Here is a 22,410-nt window from a genome sequence, read left to right on the forward strand (position 1 = left end):
TGATTTCCTACCAATTTAAAATGTGATACAGCTGACAGTTACGAGACTGCTGCTGCAAAGTCAACTGCTGGCACTTTATGAACTGCAAGTGGGTGCGCTATACACATGGGAAAAAATTGCAACAGCAAAAAAATTAATGTAGAGATATGAAATTTCGGTAATTTATTTCTCTAGGGGGCATATTTAAACGATTAACATTGCAAGATCACATGTTAATGTAAGTGCGAGATAAACCTTAGCAAAAGTGAAATGTTGGTACATTAATAACCAATGTAACCACCAGGACGTTGAACGCACGTTGGAAAGGTGCATGGATTGAGTTGTGCAGGTGGTCGACCTCAGTTTGTGGGATGGAGTTCCACGACTGTTGCACTTGGTCAGTCAAGAAAGGGACGGTTAATGCTGATTGTGGATGACACTGGAGTTGTCGTCTGACGATGTCCCATATGTGCTCGATTGGAGACTGATCTGGTGATCGAGCAGACCAAGGCAACACGTCAACACTCTATAGAACATGTTGGGTTACAACATGGGTATATTGGCGAGTGTTATCTAGTTGGAAAACACTCCCTGGAATGCTGTTTAAGAGTGGCAGAGCAACAACTGTAATCATCAGATGGACATAAAAATTTACTATCAGGGTGCATGGAATAACCACGAATACTCCTGTTGTCATACTAAATCGCACCCCAGACCATAACTCCAGGTGTAGATCAAGTGTGTCTAGCACGCAGACAGGTTGGTTGCAAGCGCTTCTACTGACCTCCTCCAAATCAACACGTGACCATCAGTGGCCAGGACCACCTTTCACCAAAAAAACAACAGCCTCCAGCCTGTCTTCCAACGTGCTTTCCATAAACACCATTGAACTCGCAAACTAAGTTGAGATCAGTGGAATGCATGCTACAGGACACCTGGCTTGGGTCTACCCTAGAAGAAATAGATTTGTAACTGTTAGATGTGTCACTGTGGTGCATTATTGTCAAGTCTTTCAACAATATCACAGAATGAACATCCAGCTTTTCATAGCCCTATTACAGGACCTACTTCAAATATATATATATATATATATATATATATATATATATATATATATATTCAGAAGCTCAGGTGGATGGAATTCTGGGAAATTGTGGAAGTGGAGAGAATTCTGGGAATGTTGATGACGATGTCAGCAATTCAAGGAACGCTGATGCTGATTTCAGAGAATACCTGCCTCGTTCTCCCATTGATACCCCACTGACAGTAGCAAGAAAATGCTACTTCAGCTGTCGAACGAGAACCCGAGGACTTCGAAGCTTCTGTTGGCTGCCCCAACACCTTGTGTCATAAGCCTCATGATGAAATGCACATCTGCACTAGAGTGAGACCACCCTCGCCAGTTGTATTTAAGTCACTACCAAAGCCTCCTCTTGTGGATGACCAATGGTTTACCTTTGTGGTCTCTGTCACTCTAATATTTCCAGCCCAAGTTCCCAGGTTGTGCTGAGTTGGAAACCTGTATCTCTGTTCACTAGATCTGTCTATGTTGCAAATTTCTACTAATATTTAATTATTTTGTCTCAGTATGAAGACGATGACGAGAGATTTTTGATAATTTTTGGTCCATATTGTGCCCCATGCTGAGACAATGCTCAGCCACTGCAGATGTCTCTGATTGGTCCAGACGTGTGTGTCGTCAGTTTTCGATGCATTTGCCTTCCAGGATGCGACAAATTTGTCATATGTATGATTACCTGCAACTACAAGAAATCTTATACGCTTCGGGCCTTCTCAAGCAATGACTGTCCTTTGTTGAGAATAGAAGAGCTCTGAGTTTTGGTGGTGGACAGAAGATCTTTTGACTTTATGTTCCTCCAGAAATATTTCAATTTTTTGCAGAACCAGAACTGATGTACGACAGCATGATAAATTTCTCTTTATTATTCGCTTTGTTTTTGCTTCTCACATTGTCTAACATGCACTGGGTGTAATACACGGAGAATTTCCCGTTTGGAATAGCTATTTTGTTGGAATACGTGACAGAGGTAGCGTAGCTAATTGGATTGACTGTCTGAATGTAACACGGCACATACTTTGTGGGCCGACGTCTTAAGCACGCCCATTCGTCTCGAAGGTTGGTGACTAGTGGCCTGTAACTATAGGGCCATGTGTTTTGGTTTATGGTTCACAGTGTGACCCAAAGTGCCATGCTTTTTTCTCCACATCAATACGTCCAGGGAGGTTACTTCCTGTTTTGTCCATCTCCATTATAAACTTGATGTCAGAACGAAAAGAATGTACATGCTGCAGAAGCGCTTTCAGCGATGCAGTGCCATAGAGCCAGATTACAAAAGCTGTCATCCACATATCTTCAGAAACTCATAGTTTTTAATTCCACCGACTGGAGTGCTTTATCCTCGAAATCTTCCATACAAAGATTAGCCACAATGGGTGACATGGGACTACCCATTACGACACCATCAGCCTTCAAAGTATTGGTCACTGGATAAGAAATAGATTAAGGTGAGCAAGTGCTTACACAAATCTACACGTCCCTTTCATGCTTCTCGACAATGAGCAACAGTGAGTCATGAAATGACTCTCAAGTGAAATGTGGCATCACATCAAAACTCATACGTATATCCGATGGTGCATGTCAGTAAGTTCTTGAGCTGGAGAATGAAGATTTATAAGTTGTGTATGACGTGCTCGTACGGAGGCATCCCAACATTACTCACGACTGGAGAAGTCCTATCAATTGCTTCCATATATTTACTTGTCTATAATGAGGTGAACTGATTCATTAATGCCTCTTTTATATGTATTTAGGTTTTATGTTCAGCCTCGTCTGTGTCTTGGAAAGAGTATATTAAATGTCGCTTCACTGTGTGTAGCTCCTGCGCTGTTTGTTGTACTGAGGATGTTTGTTGTACTATATTAGTAAAATCGGCTGATCGATTTTTGTGTCCTGCAGAGTAGTATCTAGTTAGAGTAGTAATGTTAGCCTTGATTAGTTTTATAGGTATAAACTTTCCAGTTAAATGCATTGAATAGCTGCCTTAAGGTTGTCAAAAAAATTCCTTAGTTTTTGATTCCAAAATTCATTACCTTTCGTGTAACATTTGGTACATAAAATAAATTTTGGTTTGTAAACAGAATGAGATTTTCACTCTGCAGCGGAGTGTGCGCTGATATGAAACTTCCTGGCAGATTAAAACTGTGTGCCCGACCGAGACTCGAACTCGGGACCTTTGCCTTTCATGGGCAAGGAAGGTAGGAGACGAGGTACTGGCAGAAGTAAAGCTGTGAGTACCGGGCATGAGTCGTGCTTCGGTAGAGCACTTGCCCGCGAAAGGCAAAGGTCCCGAGTTTGAGTCTCGGTTGGGCACACAGTTTTAATCTGCCAGGAAGTTTGGTTTGTAAAGTTTAGTTCGTCGTTCGTCTAGCTTTACAGACTTTATTTGTATAGTAAGAGCCTTTTGCCACGCCTGTATGATGTCTATTTCCAGTTGTGAGTCACGAAGCAAGGAGGAATTAAGCTGCCACATATCACATCCTCTTTTGCAGTTTATTCCTGAATTCAGTGTGGTGGACTGTGTGGCTCAAAAAGTTCACAGGTAACAACTCAAATGTTTCCTTGTTGTGGAGGAGGAATTGTTGGGCGGAAATCCTGTCTAGTCTGCCCACTGATGTAGCGGTCACATGGGCATATGCTTTTGTGTTGGGGTGTCTGAGCTGCCAGGTACCAGTTAGTTGTAACTCAGTAGTTAAGGTATGCAATTTTTTATCAAAACTTAGATTCAGGTTTGGTCTTCTTTATGCAGGATGCTATGGGAGTCTCCATCCCATATAACAAGAGTTTCCAGATATGTCTGAAGCTCAGAAATTGCTGCAAAGTGAAATTCGAGCATAGTGATTTTTTTCATTTGTGACTGAAGTTGCCTAAATGTTAATGAATTCAACATTTTGTGATTTCATACCTATACTTCACCTCGAAAGTAGGATGTCCTGTGGTACAAATTCCGCTCCTTCTTTGTATAATATTGGGGTGCCCCATGTTTAGGATGGCATTGCAGTCTGGAATATTTATTAAAAGAGCCAAAATTACCTCTTGAAACATTAAGACATCTAAGTTTGCCATGCAAACATGGCGCTGAAAACTAAATATTTTCGTATCTGAAAAATTCTGTTTACATTGATGGTATCTACTTCGAAAGTTGGACTCAGAGTAATGGTTTATGTAAAAATTGATTCTGTTATTTTAATATTCCTTTCGTTTGTGATGAATTCAGAAACTACTTTCGCCATTTTGCCTATTGCAAAGGGTGATAATAAACTATGTAAATGATAGGAAGCTTGGTCTAACATTCAGCAGTTTATTTTAACTACTTATTAGTGTTAACATAGCATAGTTAATATGCAGAAATGCATATTAAAAAAGACTTGATGAGGATCACATTACTACAAAAGTGTGACTCATCGAAAGGTTTATTCCAGTCCATTCTGGAATGGTGGTACAGTAACGTTATAATGTGATTAAAATATGAAATAAAATGAATAAATATTATCACAGAATACTGTACAAGAATGGAGGCAGAGGGTTCAAGTACATGAACATAGAAAAGAATTACACAATATAGCATTCGAAGAGAAACCTTCCTAATTCAAACTATGCAGTGCATGAGTTAGATGGTACTTTAGTGGGAATATTTGTCAATTAAAAATTATGCAGAATGACTAAAACTAAACAAGTCCAATAACTGTCAAAAGCTTGTAGACCAAAACACAATTAATTTACAGTCCCAAAATTGGTATATAATTCTATTGTCACAAGGAGGAACTTTCGGTGTAAAGCAATAGGAAACTGCAAGCCCCAAATTCTCTACTAACATAATGCAAGTACAACACTCTTTTTTTCAGATAAAATGGTAAAACAAATGTAAAACAAGGCTCACAAATTAAGAACAGTTCATTCTTAACAAAGTATTATGCAGTGGGGGACGGATTAGAAGGCACATAAGGGAGAGCGATTATTAATAAAATAAAGTAAAATGACTAATGCAAAAGCAGAAACTATGATTGTGAAGAATATATAGGCTATATGATTAGTTTATAATGTAAGAACTGTCATCGGCCTCTGAAGTAAATATCAGGAAACGTCAGGATAAAGCAATAAAAACTACAAATGCGAAGTACACTATAAAGAATTATGTAATTACAAAATCTGGATTCTAATAGTAAAACACATAAAGAGAAATAAATCTAGAAAAAGCCTTATTGATCAAAAGTCACTGGGAGAACTCAAAACTTCTTTAAAGATAGGGATTAAGTAGACATAAAAAACTTGGTTCTTACTGGCAAATTGATCACTGAGTAAGATATCCTTCCTAGCATACGAGTGCTTAACGATTTCGGCCTTCTAGAAGGTTAAGTCTCTGCCCTTTGGGGGCATGGTGTAAAATCTACATCTACATCTACATCTACATTTATACTCCGCAAGCCACCCAACGGTGTGTGGCGGAGTGCACTTTACGTGCCACTGTCATTACCTCCCTTTTCTGTTCCAGCCGCGTATGGTTCGCGGGAAGAACAACTGTCTGAAACCCTCCATGCGCGCTTGAATCTCTCTAATTTTACATTCGTGGTCTCCTCGGGAGGTATAAGTAGGGGGAAGCAATATATTCGATACCTCATCCAGAAACGCACCCTCTAGAGACCTGGACAGCAAGCTACACCGCGATGCACAGCGCCTCTCTTGCAGAGTCTGCCACTTGAGTTTGCTAAACATCTCCGTAACGCTATCACGGTTACCAAATAACCCTGTGACGAAACGCGCCGCTCTTCTTTGGATCTTCTCTATCTCCTCCCTCATCCCAATCTGGTACGGATCCCACACTGATGAGAAATACTCAAGTATAGGTTGAACGAGTGTTTTGTAAGCCACCTCCTTTGTTGATGGACTACATTTTCTAAGGACTCTCCCAAGAATCTCAACCTGGTACCTGTCTTACCAACAATTAATTTTATATGATCATTCCACTTCAAATCGTTCTGCACGCATACTCCCAGATATTTTACAGAAGTAACTGCTACCAGTGTTTGTTCCACTATCATATAATCGTACAATAAAGGATACTTCTTCCTATGTATTCGCAATACATTACATTTGTCTATGTTAAGGGTCAGTTGCCACTCCCTGCACCAAGTGCCTATCCGCTGCAGATTTTCCTGCATTTCGCTACAATTTTCTAATGCTGCAACTTCTCTGTATACTACAGCATCATACACAAAAAGCCACATGGAACCTCCGACACTATCTACTAGGTCATTTATATATATTGTGAAAAGCAATGGTCCCATAACACTCCCCTGTGGCTCGCCAGAGGTTACTTCAACGTCTGTAGACGTCTCTCCATTGATAACAACATGCTGTGTTCTGTTTGCTAGAAATTCTTCAATCCAGCCACACAGCTGGTCTGATATTCCGTAGGCTCTTACTCTGTTTATCAGGCGACAGTGCAGAACTGTATCGAACGCCTTCTGGAAGTCATGGAAAATAGCATCTACCTGGGAGGCTGTATCTAATATTTTCTGGGTCTCATGAACAAATAAAGCGAATTGGGTCTCACACGATCGCTGTTTCCAGAATCCATGTTGACTCCTGCAGAGTAGATTCTGGGTTTCCAAAAACGACATGATACGCGAGCAAAAAAACATGTTCTAAAATTCTACAACAGATCGACGTTAGAGATATAGGTCTATAGTTTTGCGCATCTGCTCGACGACCCTTCTTGGAGACTGGGATTACCTGTGCTCTTTTCCAATCATTTGGAACCTTCCATTCCTCTAGAGACTTGCGGTACATGGCTGTTAGAAGGGGGGCAAGTTCTTTCGCGTACCCTGTGTAGAATCGAATTGGTATCCCATCAGGCCCAGTGGACTTTCCTCTGTTGAGTGATTCCAGTTGCTTTTCTATTCCTTGGACACTTATTTCGATGTCAGCCATTTTTTTCGTTTGTGCGAGGCTTTAGAGAAGGAACTGCAGTGGGGTCTTCCTCTGTGAAACAGCTTTGGAAAAAGGTGTTTAGTATTTCAGCTATACGCATGTCATCCTCTGTTTCAATGCCATCATCATCCCGGAGTGTCTGGATATGCTGTTTCGAGCCACTTACTGATTTAACGTAAGACCAGAACTTCCTAGGATTTTCTGTCAAGTCGGTACTTTCGAATTCACTGAACGCTTCACGCATAGCCCTCCTTACGCTAACTTTGACATTGTTTAGCTTCTGTTTGTCTGAGAGGTTTTGGCTGCGTTTACACTTGAAGTGAAGCTCTCTTTGCTTTTGCAGTAGTTTCCTAACTTTATTGTTGAACCACGGGGGTTTTTCCCGTCCCTCACAGTTTTACTTGGCACGTACCTGTCTAAAACGCATTTTACGATTGCCTTGAACTTTTTCCATAAACACTCAACATTGTCAGTGTCGGAACAGAAATTTTCGTTTTGATCTGTTAGGTAGTCTGTAATCTGCCTTCTATTACTCTTGCTAAACAGATAAACCTTCCTTCCTTTTTTTATATTCCCATTAACTTCCATATTCAGGGATGATGCAACGGCCTTATGATCACTGATTCCCTGTTCTGCACTTACAGAGTCGAAAAGTTTGGGTCTGTTTGTTATCAGTAGGTCCAAGATGTTATCTCCACGAGTCGGTTCTATGTTTAATTGCTCGAGGTAATTTTCAGATATTGCACTCAGTATAATATCACTCGATGCTCTGTCCCTACCACCCATCCTAAATATATGATTGTCCCAGTCTATATCTGGTAAATTGAAATCTCCACCTAAGACTATAACATGTTGAGAAAATTTATGTGATATGTATTCCAAATTTTCTCTCAGTTATTCTGCCACTAATGCTGCTGAGTCGGGAGGTCGGTAAAAGGAGCCAACTATTAACCTAGCTCGGTTGTTGAGTGTAACCTCCACCCATAATAATTCACAGGAACTATCCACTTCTACTTCACTGCAGGATAAACTACTACTAACAGCGACAAACACGCCACCACCGGTTGCATGCAATGTATCCTTTCTAAACACGGTCTGTGCCTTTGTAAAAATTTTGGCAGAATTTATCTCTGGCTTCAGCCAGCTTTCTGTACCTATAACGATTTCAGCTTCGGTGCTTTCTATCAGCGCTTGAAGTTCCGGTACTTTACCAATGCAGCTTCGACAGCTTACAATTACAATACCGATTGCTTCTTGGCCCGTGCATTTCCTGACATTGCCCTGCACCCTTTGAGGCTGCTGCCCTTTCTGTACTTGCCCAAGGGCATCTAACCTAAAAAACCGACCAGTCCACGCCACAAAACCCCTGCTACCCATGTACCCGCTTGCTGCGTGTAACGGACTCCTGACCTATCCAGCGGAACCCGAAACCCCACCACCCTATGGCGCAACTTCCCAAGGGTGAGTGGCTGGTAGCCACTAGATCAGAGATGCTCAGTAAAGGTGGGATCATGTTTTACCTGTCTGTACCCTGTAAGCAAATGTTCTTGGAAGCTAGTTTAAAGGTTCTACCGATTTGACCAGGGTAAGCTACATAACACTCATTACACCCAATCTTATACACTCCAGAAGTGGAATACACATCTTTACAGGGTCGATCATTGTGAATATATTGTTGTAGTATCTTCTTAGAACTGATGAATACAACTTTTTAATTAATATCACAGAAGAGTTTGGCAGCTCCATAAGACACATTGCCTAGATACAGGAACTTACCCCACCTATAATCCTACAGTAAAGGGCTGTTGGCATCTCCATGCTCACTTGGCGTTGTCTTTACTTTACACAACTTGTCATGATGGAACGACTATATCCTTTATTAAAAGCCACAGACTTTAAATTTTCCTGCTCCCTATTAATTGATTCAGATATTAGTGGAATAACAGAAATATGATGAGTCATTGTTCCAATGTTAGCCTATCTTATATTTATGGGGAATGAAAGGAAGTGGTATGTATGATGGAGCAGTTTTTCGAGGACTTACAGTAAATATAGAATGTGTCAAATTGAGATGGATGAGGATTCTCTCATTATACGTAGCTTCATGCATAAAGATCGCTTTGCCGTGGAGACCATTAAACTCTTCTACATGTGCAATGTTGTGCTCATCACCGTCGAACACAATGCAAATGACGTCTACATAACATCTATAAAAACAGATTTAGTGGAAGTAGTGGAGGCCTGGGAAAAATAATTATGTTCCAGATAGTTGAAAAATATGTCAGCGAGAAGCCTTGCAAGACAGTTTCTCATTTCTAAACTAGCTAAGCATCTGATTGTCTATAAAATTTACTATCAAAAGTAAAATAATTGTATGACAACTAAAATCTACTTAAAGTTACGACGTTCAACTCATCATCTGTTCCCAAACATTGAACTGATTTCTTGGTTTGAAAATATTGTGTTCATGCCTGCAACACACAGACACACACAAGCAACATGCGTTGTTCTTCTTGTAGTCCCTGAAGCTACGAAAGTATACCTTCTGATTGCTGTTTTTACTTTTTTCAAATGTTCAAATGTGTGTGAATCCTATGAGACATACCTGCTAAGGTCATCAGTCCCTAAGCGTACACATTACTTAACCTAAATTATCCTAACGACAAATACACACACCCATGCCTGAGGGAGGACTTGAACCTCCGCCGGGACCAGCTGCACAGTCAATGGCTGCAGCACCCTTGACCACTCTGCTAATCCCGTGTGGCATTTAATTTTTTCAGTAGTAAAATCCAAACATACTGAAACTTAATAGAGTGCTGCAGTAATTCCTCGATAGTGGCATATCTACGAAAATTCTGGGACAATGAGAGTATTTTTTAAAATATCTCGATTGGAAACTATCATTTTAGTTGTGCTGTATACCCTGTTTACAAAAATTATCTGTACCAACAAAGGAAATTTTCATTTAATTAAAAAATACTTTATAAATTTTTCTATGTAAGTAAATTCTACAAATCATGTTCATCAATATCAATGAATGAAATTTTCGTTTGATTAAAAAAATAAATATTTTCTTTAAGATAATTTCTTTAAGATAATTTATACAGATCATATATATATATATATATATATATATATATATATATATATGAATATATGTATTTGATTTGTAGAACGTATTAATAAAGAAAATATTTATTGAAATTTTTAATTAAATAAAAATTTATTTTATATATATATGAAATAAATTAATGTATTAATAAAGAAAAAAATTATTGGAATTTTTAATTAAATAAAATTTATTTCATATATATATATATATTTCTAGGTTTTGAAATAGTTCAGCTGTGGAATACATATTTTCGTTTTATTCATATAAAAATTATATATATATATATATATATATATATATATATATATATAAATTCTAAAATTCTTTCACTTATTTACATTTTTTCAATATTCGATGGTTTATTCTATCCATATTTTCTTCAACATATTTTTTCAATAAACCTAGCATTTCTGATTCACATAATGTATAATCATAATGTCAACTTTCATATCATTAATTTTGGTATATTGTTAAATCCTTATAAATAATATTGATTATAAGGAACCATTTGTTTTTCAGTTTCTCTGATTTGTTTTCAATTACTCTTAACTGAATATCCCCCAATCCTTCGATTCCTTCTATGACTGGTGTAGTTACATAGAGAAATGGTTTTGCTTCTATTTAAAATTTTTAACATTATGTTTTTTATGGTTTTTTCTATATTTTGAACTGTTCTTTTAATTATTCTTTTGCTTTACCATTTCTTCTAGCTTTTTAACAACTTCAAGTTCATATTTTGTAAACATTTATTAATGATCAATGATAAATAAACAACAACCAAATACGTTTTATGTTCATCTTCTCGTCAACATATGTGAGAATGTTTATGTTCACTGTTTCCATTCTACTTTAATCTCTAATGTTACACGTTCAGTGTTTAAAAGATTCATAATCTTTTATCTCTATAAACCATTACTAAATGCAATTTCATCATTATTCCAACGTTTATTACTCATTTCTTTAAAGTCATCAAATATTAAATCACCTGCAATGAACTCATGATGATTTAAATTTGTGTCATCTTGTTTAGAAGTATTTTAAAAATTAAAATTATCTGTAGGTAATTGATTTGTTATTGTTGAATATGTTTCAGTTAAATAAAAACAATCTAATTCCCTTATGGCTACATCTAGTAAAATATTGTGTAAGTATATTGTGATTTTCAAGATCGATACTACAAGTGAATTATTTTGACACTTATTTAATCTCATAATTTCATCATTATTTTCCCGGGAAACAGTATTTTTCATTAATTCTTTCTTCACCTTTATCACAATTTTTAATAAATTGTTGATATTTCTGTTGATCTAACCTTTTAGAATAAATGTACAGATTATAAGTTTAATTCCAATTCAACAATCCAGGTGCTAAAATGATACTATTGATCTTTAGTATTGTTTTTTTAGTATACCATGTTCATTTTTCATTTCTTTTCTGGAAATCTAATAATGGTTCCTAATCTTCGATTTTTTACATAATTTTTATTAATGATGAATGACTCATCTATTTAAATTTAGTCATAATTCATATATTCTTCAAAAAAGATTAACTGTAAAACTTGTAAAAACCTTTCATTATTGGGTTTTTGTACAACTTTTTTATCTCTAAATATTACATCGAAAAATAATAACATATACTGTGATAATGAACTAATTGAAATTCCTGAAAAATTTGGAAAAATTTACCTATTCAAAGAACCTAACATATACAGTAAAGAAATTTCTTTAAAATTGAATTGCTATTGAACGTGATATTAAATTTTTTACGTATAAAATAATAATTTCTGAAATTAATAGCATTCGATTTAATGAACATGTATTTTAAACTACCTGTAGAATGTTTGTTAAACATACTGATCAATTTCATAATGATGATAATATAATTTAATTTACTGTAACTAATATTATTTTATGTGTATATATATTTATATTAATTATATTTATATTTTGATATGCACTTACCATATATTCATTAATATTTACATTATATATATTGTGTATTTATTTATTTTTATTATATTAATTTAATTTAACTAATATTATTTATTTTATTTAAACCAGATGTTGATCTTGTAGGACCAAGAATTGATGAACAAATTATTCCTGTAAATATTCCATTTTTTGGTACTATTAAAATTTAGTAATTATTGTAACTTATGAAAATAACAATTCGATTGACTTCAATGGTTCAACTGTTACAGTTATTTTGAAAATGGCCTTGTAAATTTTTTTCTTAATATACCTTTACCACAATCGAGAGTTATCAGTTGTACTCTTTCTCTTTTTTAATGAAAACTCTAAGAATAATTTAAATATTCCATACAAAGAAAAAGACTTTAATATTAACATTGGTGATGGATGGATTCATACAAAACGTGAGAGATTATATATGTCACTTGATGTAATTCTTGCAGATGAAACAGATTTTTCAGCATTTGATGTTAAGTCAAATTCTAAACTAATTGATAATTATATAGTAAAATTGTTCGATGTTATTACAATTAAATAAGAAAATAATATTTTGTCTAGACTATAGTATCTGTTTATTCCTTCATCAGTTATTATTCGTCTGTCGGATATTGTAAAGGTTTTTAATGAAATATTCTGGGTTGCAGATTGAACAGTAATTTTCACTTGAAGTTCACGTTCTCAAGATTCTGTTCTTAGATGGACTACTAATAATGAGAATAGTGCACTTCCAAAATAAACATGAAAGGCAGGGTTGAAAATTTAGTAATTCAACTTAACAGTAATAGTGATGGTTATGCAGAAGTACTCACCAAATTAACGGAAATGGACAAAAATCTTTCAATATTTCGAAGTCTGTAATTTTGATAACTAAATATAGTCAACAGATTTTACTACTTTAGGATGATAAATATAAAATTACTCATCCACATCGTTATGCTAAAATCTTTTCAGAAGACAAAGATAAATTACAGAAAATCGTTGGTTTAAGTTTTATACATTGTGGTAAAAAACAAAATCAAGCTCGTTGTATTCATGTTAATTTTCAAAGTTTTGTTTTTTAAAAAAAATTAAATGAATAAATTTAGTTTGTTCAAAAATTGTTCAAATGGCTCTAAGCACCATTGGACTCAACCTCTGAGGTCATCAGCTCCCTAGACTTAGAACCACTTAAACCTAACTGACCTAAGGACATCATAGACATCCATACCCGAGGCACGATTCGAGCCTGCGACCGTAGGAGCAGCGCGGTTCTAGTCTGAAGCGCCTAGAACCGCTCGGTCACAACGGGTGGCTTTTAGTTTGTTAAAAATTTAATTTCAACTGAATATTTTTTGGTTAAATGAAAATTTCGTCTGTATGTATAGATAAAATTTTAAAATAGGCATATAGTCAATTAGTTTTTTAATGAATTAGACTTTTTAATTTTTAGTTAATTGAAAATTTCGCTCGTGGATTTAGAAAATTTTTTAACCAGGGATACAGTAAAACTAAAATATCGAGATTTTTAAAAAAATATAATCTTTGTCCCGGAACTTTAATAGATATACTACTCTCCGTGAGTAAGTGTGACAGGATACTTGTGTTTCGAAATACAGCCAGCAAGGAGCAGTGGAGGAAGGAAAGTGGCATAACGAAGTACAACCAATTTGTTGTGACATGACATAAGTTGCGGCACTTAAGTTGCGCCACTTAAACTGAGAGTTCACACATGGAACTGCAGTATACCGTTAGGTGTGACGAAACTTCTGTTGCGTGTGGGAACCCAGCTGACATTCACCCATCGGTTGGCAGCCGAAAGATATTAATCGGCGGTGGGGGTAGAAAAATAGCGTCACAAAGTTAAAGTAGTTGTTGCTAAAAAATGGCGGCACAGGAATTTGGGTGTCTTCACATGCAACTTCGGTGACGCCATAGGAGTGGAGACCAAGTGGCGTCACATTTATTGCATGTGGTAACACGACTGAACAAGCTTACTGACCGATTTGAAGTTCTCCTCATAGCGAGCTGAAGTTCCACGGAAAGTGAAGCTTACACTTTCGCAACGTCTTATTCCATGCAATGAGCATAATGCTATTGCTTCTGCCAATATACGAAAGTTGTTGTAACTGAAATCTTTGGCTGTTTGTTTGCCGTTAAATCGCGGGGGTGTCTGGCACAGTCTAACATAACAGTCGCGACACTCACTGCTGTAAAAGTTGTTGCCGTTTGACAGATGGAGCGACACTAGCGCTCCAAGCGGCAGGTAAGGTGAACGTCAGACGCGTTGTAAGCATAATGTTTGTTTACATCCATTACCTACGTAATTTCCGAATTATTCGAGTTATTTTCTTGCCTTCAAGAGTTTGTTTAGTATCGGAACGCATATATGTTTCTATTAATGATTCTAAAATAAGCGCAAGTATGGACAAAAACCATGAATAGAGTGGCAAGCTACAACACATTCGTGAATAAACACTTGTGACATTGGACAGAATTGCTGCTTACCACGTTGATATCAAAAGAATATAAACACACAGATTCACATGTAAGAAGCACAGACATGTACCTCTACATGCAAAAGCGATCGACAGCTCGTTTATCGTTCTGTAGGCCTACTGTGTGTGTCACTGTTGTCGCCTGTTGCCACAAGTACGACCTTCATCTTTATATGCCAAATAGTGGCAGAAATATGCTGAAAACATTATAATGAGCTGATTACATTACATTTCACGAAAAACCAAATAGTTGAGTAATTTTCAAACAATCTGTCTGTTGGCACTTTCCTTGCCCCGTAATAGTTTCGCTCGATCTGCACATTCTGACACTTCACACGCTTTTGTAAGACATGACCAGCTGCACTTAATCTAACCACTTTATCGTCAAAGCACGTCTGTGGTGACGATTCGCACGAATCTGGCACTGATACATGGAGAGCTGAACTGGCTGCTTCTGTGTCATACGACTGTTTTACAGCTTTAGATTGACTGTCGAATCTTTGTGGCAGTTTCCTCTTCATCGTCAGTTGAGGTGGCTTATTTAGGATGTCAAACAGTGTGGGTACTGCATTCCACACGAGTTTGTTATTGTCTGCGTTTATGAACTGGTTTTCTTCGAAATGTAGCGGACAAAACCTAACATTATTATGCAGGTAAACTGGGTCTTTCTTCATCAGGTCTTCTCGTCTGCTATTAACAAGCCATTTTCTGCTCCTAAAACGATACATTCATCATTTATACACATACAGTTTGCAAGTGAATCCTGACGATACAGTTTAGTAACATGATGGTATATACGTCTCAGGATCCTTAGGAAACCTAAAAAGAGACAGCTGTGGTGTCTTCCTCCTGTTGTTGCTGCAATTTATTGCGCTACAAACGCTCCCGATGGTATAAACCATTGTATAAATCAAAATACTCAATCACTATTCGCTTTCACGATCGCGCCGAACTCACAGTTCAACCTACCAGCCGCTTGGGGCGCTGCTGGCGCTGTAGGCAACAAAATCGAGGCGAAGTGTCGTGACTGTTATGTTAGACTGTGGTGTCTGGTGTGTGTATGTGTTGTATGTATGGGAATCTTTGGAATATCCAAGCTTCGGCAGTGAAAGGAAAGATAAAAGTTGTTGCAGGTGTCGTCAGTCAGATGCGTTTGTGTACTATGTTTTGGTGAGTGTTGTGTTGCGTAAATTTTTGGGGTAGGTATTTTGTTTGTGTTTTAAGCTATAGTTCAGAAAAAAACGAAATGTTATATGACTTTATTTTTGTAATTTAGTTATTTCTAGATTCTGAGCTATATGTATTGGTGTTTGAATTATTTAAATTTGAAGGGTGTTTGTTGTACTATTGTTCCTGTATTTGCTGTGTGCGCACTGTGTTCGGTTCATGGTGTGTTGCAATAAATTTCCGAAAAATATCGTGTTTTATTAGCAAGTACAATTTAATGCAACTGTCATTTTTAGGTTCACAGTAACCGAATCGAGAGGTGTGACAGTGTATGGTTTTAGTAGTGTCGAACATTACAGTGGTCATTCTGCAAGATGACGACGAATGTCTGATAGTTGTGCTACTGACATACATATATTTATTTGTACTCACGCATACAATGTTCAACGCTGTTTATTAGTACCGAATGAACGAAATATTCCGGGATGACTGTAGAATGTTGTTAGTTTTGGAATCGGATGAAATCATATACGAAAAAGCTGTCATTCCTTCTTGAAATCTTATACGAAAAAGATGTCATTCCTTCTCCCCATTTTGTATATGGAAAGTATAGAAGTTAATGTGCATTGCGAGAAATAATTCTGTGTAGCCAGTTGACAGTGGAACTGAAAGCTCGTGGTCATATAATATGATAGTTCAGTAACAAACCAAATGTCTTGTATTGAGTTGTTTAACAGCGTCTTTGCATTAGGGGTTAAAGCGTTTGCTAATGACAGGTGCCGGTACACAGATTTAAAAGTTAATGTACTTTTAGTTTCCATGTCGTGTTCGGTTTGATTATATTAGCAGTTTAATTACCGTGTACTATGAGAAATGCATAGACTCCGTGGAACACTTTCTATCTTTGAGTTAAATTGAATTTGACCGTCACTTAAAGTATGAATACGTCAAAAGCATTTTTCGTTTTGACCATTTGCGAAGAACATAAACTTTCCATAACCCTTTCCTTTAACCACACTGCCGAGTTTGTTTATTATTGAAGAGTTTTACACCTTCAGGCATTTTATTCTTCCACGTTTTCATTGTTGTATAGGAGAAACTGTAGGAACTGTTTGCCTGTACTAGTAAGTGTAGTTTGTCATATTTAGTATTACGCTGAAATTGTTTTGCATAGCGTAAAACCATTGACACTGAATGCCATTTTGAGGAGAATAGGCCCACTTTACTTTAATTTGAGATGAATAAAATGTTCAGATTACTAGCCAGCAGTCCCGTCACAGTGTTCCTGTGTTTCATAGATCACTTCAGGTGTCGGAATGGAATGTGTTGATATGGTAATTGTTTGTTTATTTTCCTACTCTCCATGAGATTGTGGCAGCAGATGCAGTAGTAAGGTACTGGACTCAGATTCTGGAGAGTAGTGGTTCAAATCCCCCAATCAGCCATCCAGATTTAGGTTTTCTGTAATTTTTGTAAATTACTGGGATGTTTCCTTTGTGAAAGGGCACAGCTGATTCCCTTCCCAAATAACACGTGTGCTCAGTCTGGAACATCTTCAAAAACAAATAGTACCATTTCATCACTTTTGTGTTGTTGTGTCAAATCATTTTCTTCCACAAGGAAGGTTGGAAAAAAGTGCAAATCTTTGTAACTGTCCTAATTGGTGATAAGTAGCGAGCCACAAGGTTGAGGCATCAAACAGGTATCTGTCGCACCTCTTGCATACCACCTTTAATATGGAAGACATTTAATGCATTGCAGTTTAGTCCTGAGAAATAACTGTTGCTCTTGATGTCGGCTGAGTGACCTAGTTAGCAATCCAGAGAAACCAGAGCATATGACCACAATCCATTTCTTAAAATTTTATCTATAACATGATTACTATTAATGGACAGACACGACTACACTACTAACACAGAGTAAGGAAAGCCTACTACGCTATATGATGTGCATTCATGACATTTGTATGATTCGCCAATCCTGATGGGCTAGATTTTATCAGAGTGCATTTTAATCTTCAGCAATAATGTGACAGTTACACAGATATTATAACACTTTCAATTTAAGTAAAGGAATCTCTATTGTAGTAGTTCATTTCTTGCAATTGTTTAGTTTTTGGGGAAAAAAACCTCATTGGTGGAGTGTTTTGAGGGAAGAACATAGAAAAATGTGAGGTTTAGGCCTGACTGATATGATCAGTGGTGACAGAGCGTAAGCTTGGATTTTCAATGAGACCACTCTCATATTTGCCCAGAGTTGTTTAGGAAACCACAGAATACCTAAATCTGGATGTAGGGTGGAGATTTGTCAGTGCATTGGCCGCTGTGTCACTTCACTTTGTAATCCTGTGATTGGGCAGTGCTTTCAGTCATGTGTTTTCTTCAAGCAACTGTACTGATGTTAGTTTCAGGACCTATGTTCAAGAGGTGCCTTGTGTAACATGTGGCACATTTGGTCTTTACATGTTGTTGTTGTCATAACAAGTTTCATGTCTTCTACCGGACATTTCCTGTTATAAATTCACATGATGCAGCTGATGATATTCTGCTTGAAAATACTCAATATGCTTAATTTGGAAAACTGAAATTTGCAATAGTCCATTCTTTTGCTTTGTGTGGTGATTTCCTTTGCGATCTTCTCAAGAAACAGCACATTAATGGAGTCTGCTAAGTGAGTCCAGAGCCGTAGTCTATAGGTGATGTGACTGTGGAACAAAGCTATTGTTGCATAATATGCTTTTCAGTGTTCACAGAAGATATAGGACTCTGGGAATTTCCCAAACACATTTATAGTGTATTGTTGCAAAATTAGTTCGCAATCACTGATAAAACCAAGATGTATAATGGCTTTTGGCTCACCCGCAACTATGATGGTATATAAATTATCAGTGTCATCCTGCTTGGTTTGTTTTTATGTATTTACATTTTGTTCAAGTGGAGCTACTTGACATTTCAAAGCTGTATTACATGAACAGCAAATGTTTCACTTGGAAAATGAGGTTGTGATATCTCCAAACTGTAGAATGTGAGTACTGAAGCCTAAATCATCAACAAAAAATCAGGAGTGGTGAAGGGCATAGTATAACTTCGCAGGGCACCATTTGTTTATGTGAGACTGTTCCTGATACCAATTAAATTAACTACCTGTTACAAAGATAGAATTGAAGACTTGCTAAAGCAATTTTGTCACAACTATTAGTTTTCAATTTACAAATCTGGACCTTTTTAAGTGTGCAATCACACTTTCGTTAAGTTTGCTCTGTATTGGTGGCATGGACTCTTTTTTTTTTTTTTTTTTTTTTTTTTTTTTTTTTTTTTTTTTTTTTTAAGAATACGGCTCATCCTTTAGTTAAGTACGGAACTGCTTTTTTCCAAGGTGTTTCCTTCTTTGAAATCCTTCATCTCTATAAACAAGTTACTCTCTTCTTGTACTTTGTGTGACAGGAAGGAGCTCCTTTAAAGGTACTTGTTAATAAAAACACCCAGGGTTTGAAAAAGAGCTGATACCCTGAATGAATTATCACACTGCAGATGAACATGCATTGATTTGAAACTTTCTGTAGACCTGTAATGTCTGTCATGTTTGCTCTTTCTTTGACATTTTATGGTAATATTTTGAGTTTGCAACATAATGATACAAGGTATGTCTGAAAAGCTTGATGAATGGTCTCGGAAACTAAAAGAAACAATAGTTACAAACAAAATTTCTTTATTGACCCTTAAGGAAATCACCATTATGAGATTTGGTACTGCAAGTAACAGTCAATGGCATGGTCTTCATTGTCTTCCCTGACTCCCTTGGGTAGAAATTCATGATGGATCAAGACCCTGTTGTCAAAACTCCAATCAACATCATCTTAATCTTGGATTTTGTCGGCTGACTTATTTTGTGAGAGAATGGGTCAACAACAGACACCATACCATTGACTCTTGAATGGTCCCTAAATCGTATTGGTAGCACCAGGCCTCATCTCCCGTAATTATGCAAATATCCATCAATGTGTGACTACGGTGTTTCGTGCGATTCATGAGAAGTGTTTGCTGAGAGTTTGCAACAGTTTTACCACCAATGTCAGAGGCGTGTTGTAGCTAATGGCAATTACTTTGAAGGCCACTAGTGGTATTTTGTTTTAAACTCTTGTTTCCTTTATTTTTTGAGACCATTCACAGAACTTTTCAGACACACCTTGTACAAGGATGCCATACAGACCCTGTTTTTCAGGGTAGAATCCTGTAATACCTTGAAGTATGTCTGACAGATGGCAGTCATAACATTAATGAATGTATTGCATTGTGTCATTTCAAGGTTACCCTTGTCCATCCTTCTTTCCAATCAGATCTTTCTCATTTCCTAGACTCCGTAGCTAGTGCAGTTTCTTTAAATTTCCCATCCCCAGAACTAGCTATATTAGAAAACATCTACTTTGTACACATATAAATTCTTTTTGTACCTGCCACTGTCATTATTGCTGTTATTGTCATTACTACTCCTACTACTACTATTACTATCAGTATTAGTGGCAAGAGCAGCAGCAGCAGCAGTAGTACAAGTACTGCCAATGTTATTATTTACTCAAAGTGTCACTATAGACACTCAAATCATTTTAACACTATTTGTCATATTAAAATTGGCATTTCTTAGGTAAATATGATGTAAAAAAAGGTATTGTATGTGTGAAAACATGGTCTGATGTAAGAGAGGGTGTGATGGCCCTAATCAGAGCAGGTTAACCACTCCATTACAGAACCAGTCTTGGACATGATGATGAAATCTGTTGAAAGCCGAAAGACAGTTGTCTGTACAATCTTGCTAAACAGTTGTACCAGAAAATATTTTATTTAGGGCTAGTACTTTGTCTTACTCTAGGCATTTTTGCACTAAAATTCGTGTACAAGGTGCTATAGGTGAGTTTCAGCACACTGTGTGGCTATTGAATGAGGCCACTTTGGGAATACCCAACAATGAACATGAGGTTTCTCTGAAAAGGTAATTGGGAGGTGTGAACCCCATGTCAAGTGACCTGTTACTGTTTTGTTTACCTGGTATCAACCAGATTGGTTGCTTCCTGCTATCATTTGCTCCATCCCCAGTCTATGATGGACTCCACTAACCTTAATGAACTTCAGAGGATATGTTGCTCCACTCACAATTCCCCTGTTAATTTCTGTCAGTTCTTCTCCTCCTTTTGAGAATGGTTACTGGGTTCAGCCACTAATTCTGGCTCAAGAATCCCTGTATTATGTGGCACCATTTTGTCACTTTGTGTTCTGTAGCTTCATTCAAAGACTTTTTGCTAAACATTTCAGCACCTCAATTACAGTACTGCATCATCTAGTTGAGGTAGGATGGACATAGAATAATTATGGGCAAAGTTTAAACTGATTGTAAGTCGCACTCTTGAGGAGTACATGCCAAGTAAAAGGATGAAGGACAGAAAAGACCCACTGTGACTTAATAACAAAATTCGGAAAATGCCAAGGAAACACAGGTTGTTGCACTCTGAGTTTTTTTTTTTTAAAAAGAACACAAAACTTTCTGAAGCCAGAAGTTCGTAGAAATTCGTGTGTCCATAAAAAGATCAATGAGCAAAACATACACCGACCACCGTCGTACCTTAGTGCAAGATCGTGCTGAAAAAATTCTGGTCCTGTGTAAAATTGGTTAATGGGTCAAAGGCTTATATCCAGCCACTTGTTTAACAGTCTAGTGTGGTAATAGAAGACAGCAAAATTAAAAATGAAGTTTTAAATTTCACATTAAAAAAAAAAAATCATCGCGTGCAGGAGGCTCATACAGAAACACCATTGTTTGATCATTGCATAGACTCTACTAAGGAGGACATAGAAATGGGCATCTCTGTCATTGCGAAGCACCTGAAAGATTAAAAAACAAATAAGTTACAAAGTCTGGGTGGGATCCCATTTTGGTTTTATGGAGAGTACTCTGTGATATTGACCTTTTTCTTGGGCATCAGCTCCTTACTTGGTTTGCATTTATCACAAATCTTCCACCCAGCACAAAGTTCCAAGGAATTGGGGGGGGGGGGGGGGGGGGAAAGGCAGGTGTCTCCTGTGTATAAGAACTGTGCAAGTGTAGACCCAAAAAATTGCAGACTAGTATCCTTAATACTCTTGGAGCTTATTCTAAGTTTGATTATAATAAATTCCCTTGAGACAAAAAAACTTCTGTCCACAAATCAACATGGATTTAGAAAGCACGGCTCACGCAAAATGCAGCTTGTGCTTTTCTTGCACAATGTCGTGCAAAACATGGATAAAGGGCAACAGGAATATTCCATCTTTCTGAATTTCCGTAATATGTTTGGCAAAGTGCCACATTGGGAATGTATGAGCATATGAAATAGGTTCCCAGATATGTGGGTGGCTCAAAGACTTGTTAAGTAATAATAGAATCCAGTATATCATCCTGGATGGCAAGTGTTCATCAGAGACCAGGGTATCATCACAAGTGCTCCAGGGAATTGTGATACGTTGGTTGGTTGGTTTGGGGGAGGGGACCTAGCAGCGAGGTCATATCGGATTTGGGAGGGATGGGGAATAAAGCTGGCCATTACCTTCCAAAGGAACCATCCTGGCATTTGCCTGAAGCAGTTTAGGGAAATCACGGAACACCTAAATCAGGATGGCTGGATGTGGGTTTGAACCGTTGTCCTGCCAAATGTGGGTCCAGTTTGCT

General features: G+C 37.1%; 1 protein-coding gene across 2 annotated transcripts in view; it reads left to right on the forward strand.

Moving 5' to 3' along the window:
* The first annotated feature begins 15,586 nt into the window (after window positions 1-15,586).
* Window positions 15,587-22,410, forward strand: part of LOC124554917 (cullin-2) — a 188,252-nt gene continuing 181,428 nt past the window's right edge. The window contains exon 1 of one of the 2 annotated variants that reach the window (XM_047128607.1): window positions 15,587-15,717. The gene's annotated coding sequence lies outside the window, so the exon portion shown is untranslated. Of the gene's footprint in view, window positions 15,747-22,410 lie in introns of both variants that reach the window. The other variant, XM_047128606.1, reaches the window with a different exon arrangement.

Source organism: Schistocerca americana, chromosome X, assembly GCF_021461395.2.
Source record: "Schistocerca americana isolate TAMUIC-IGC-003095 chromosome X, iqSchAmer2.1, whole genome shotgun sequence".
Taxonomy (NCBI): Eukaryota; Metazoa; Arthropoda; class Insecta; order Orthoptera; family Acrididae; genus Schistocerca; species Schistocerca americana.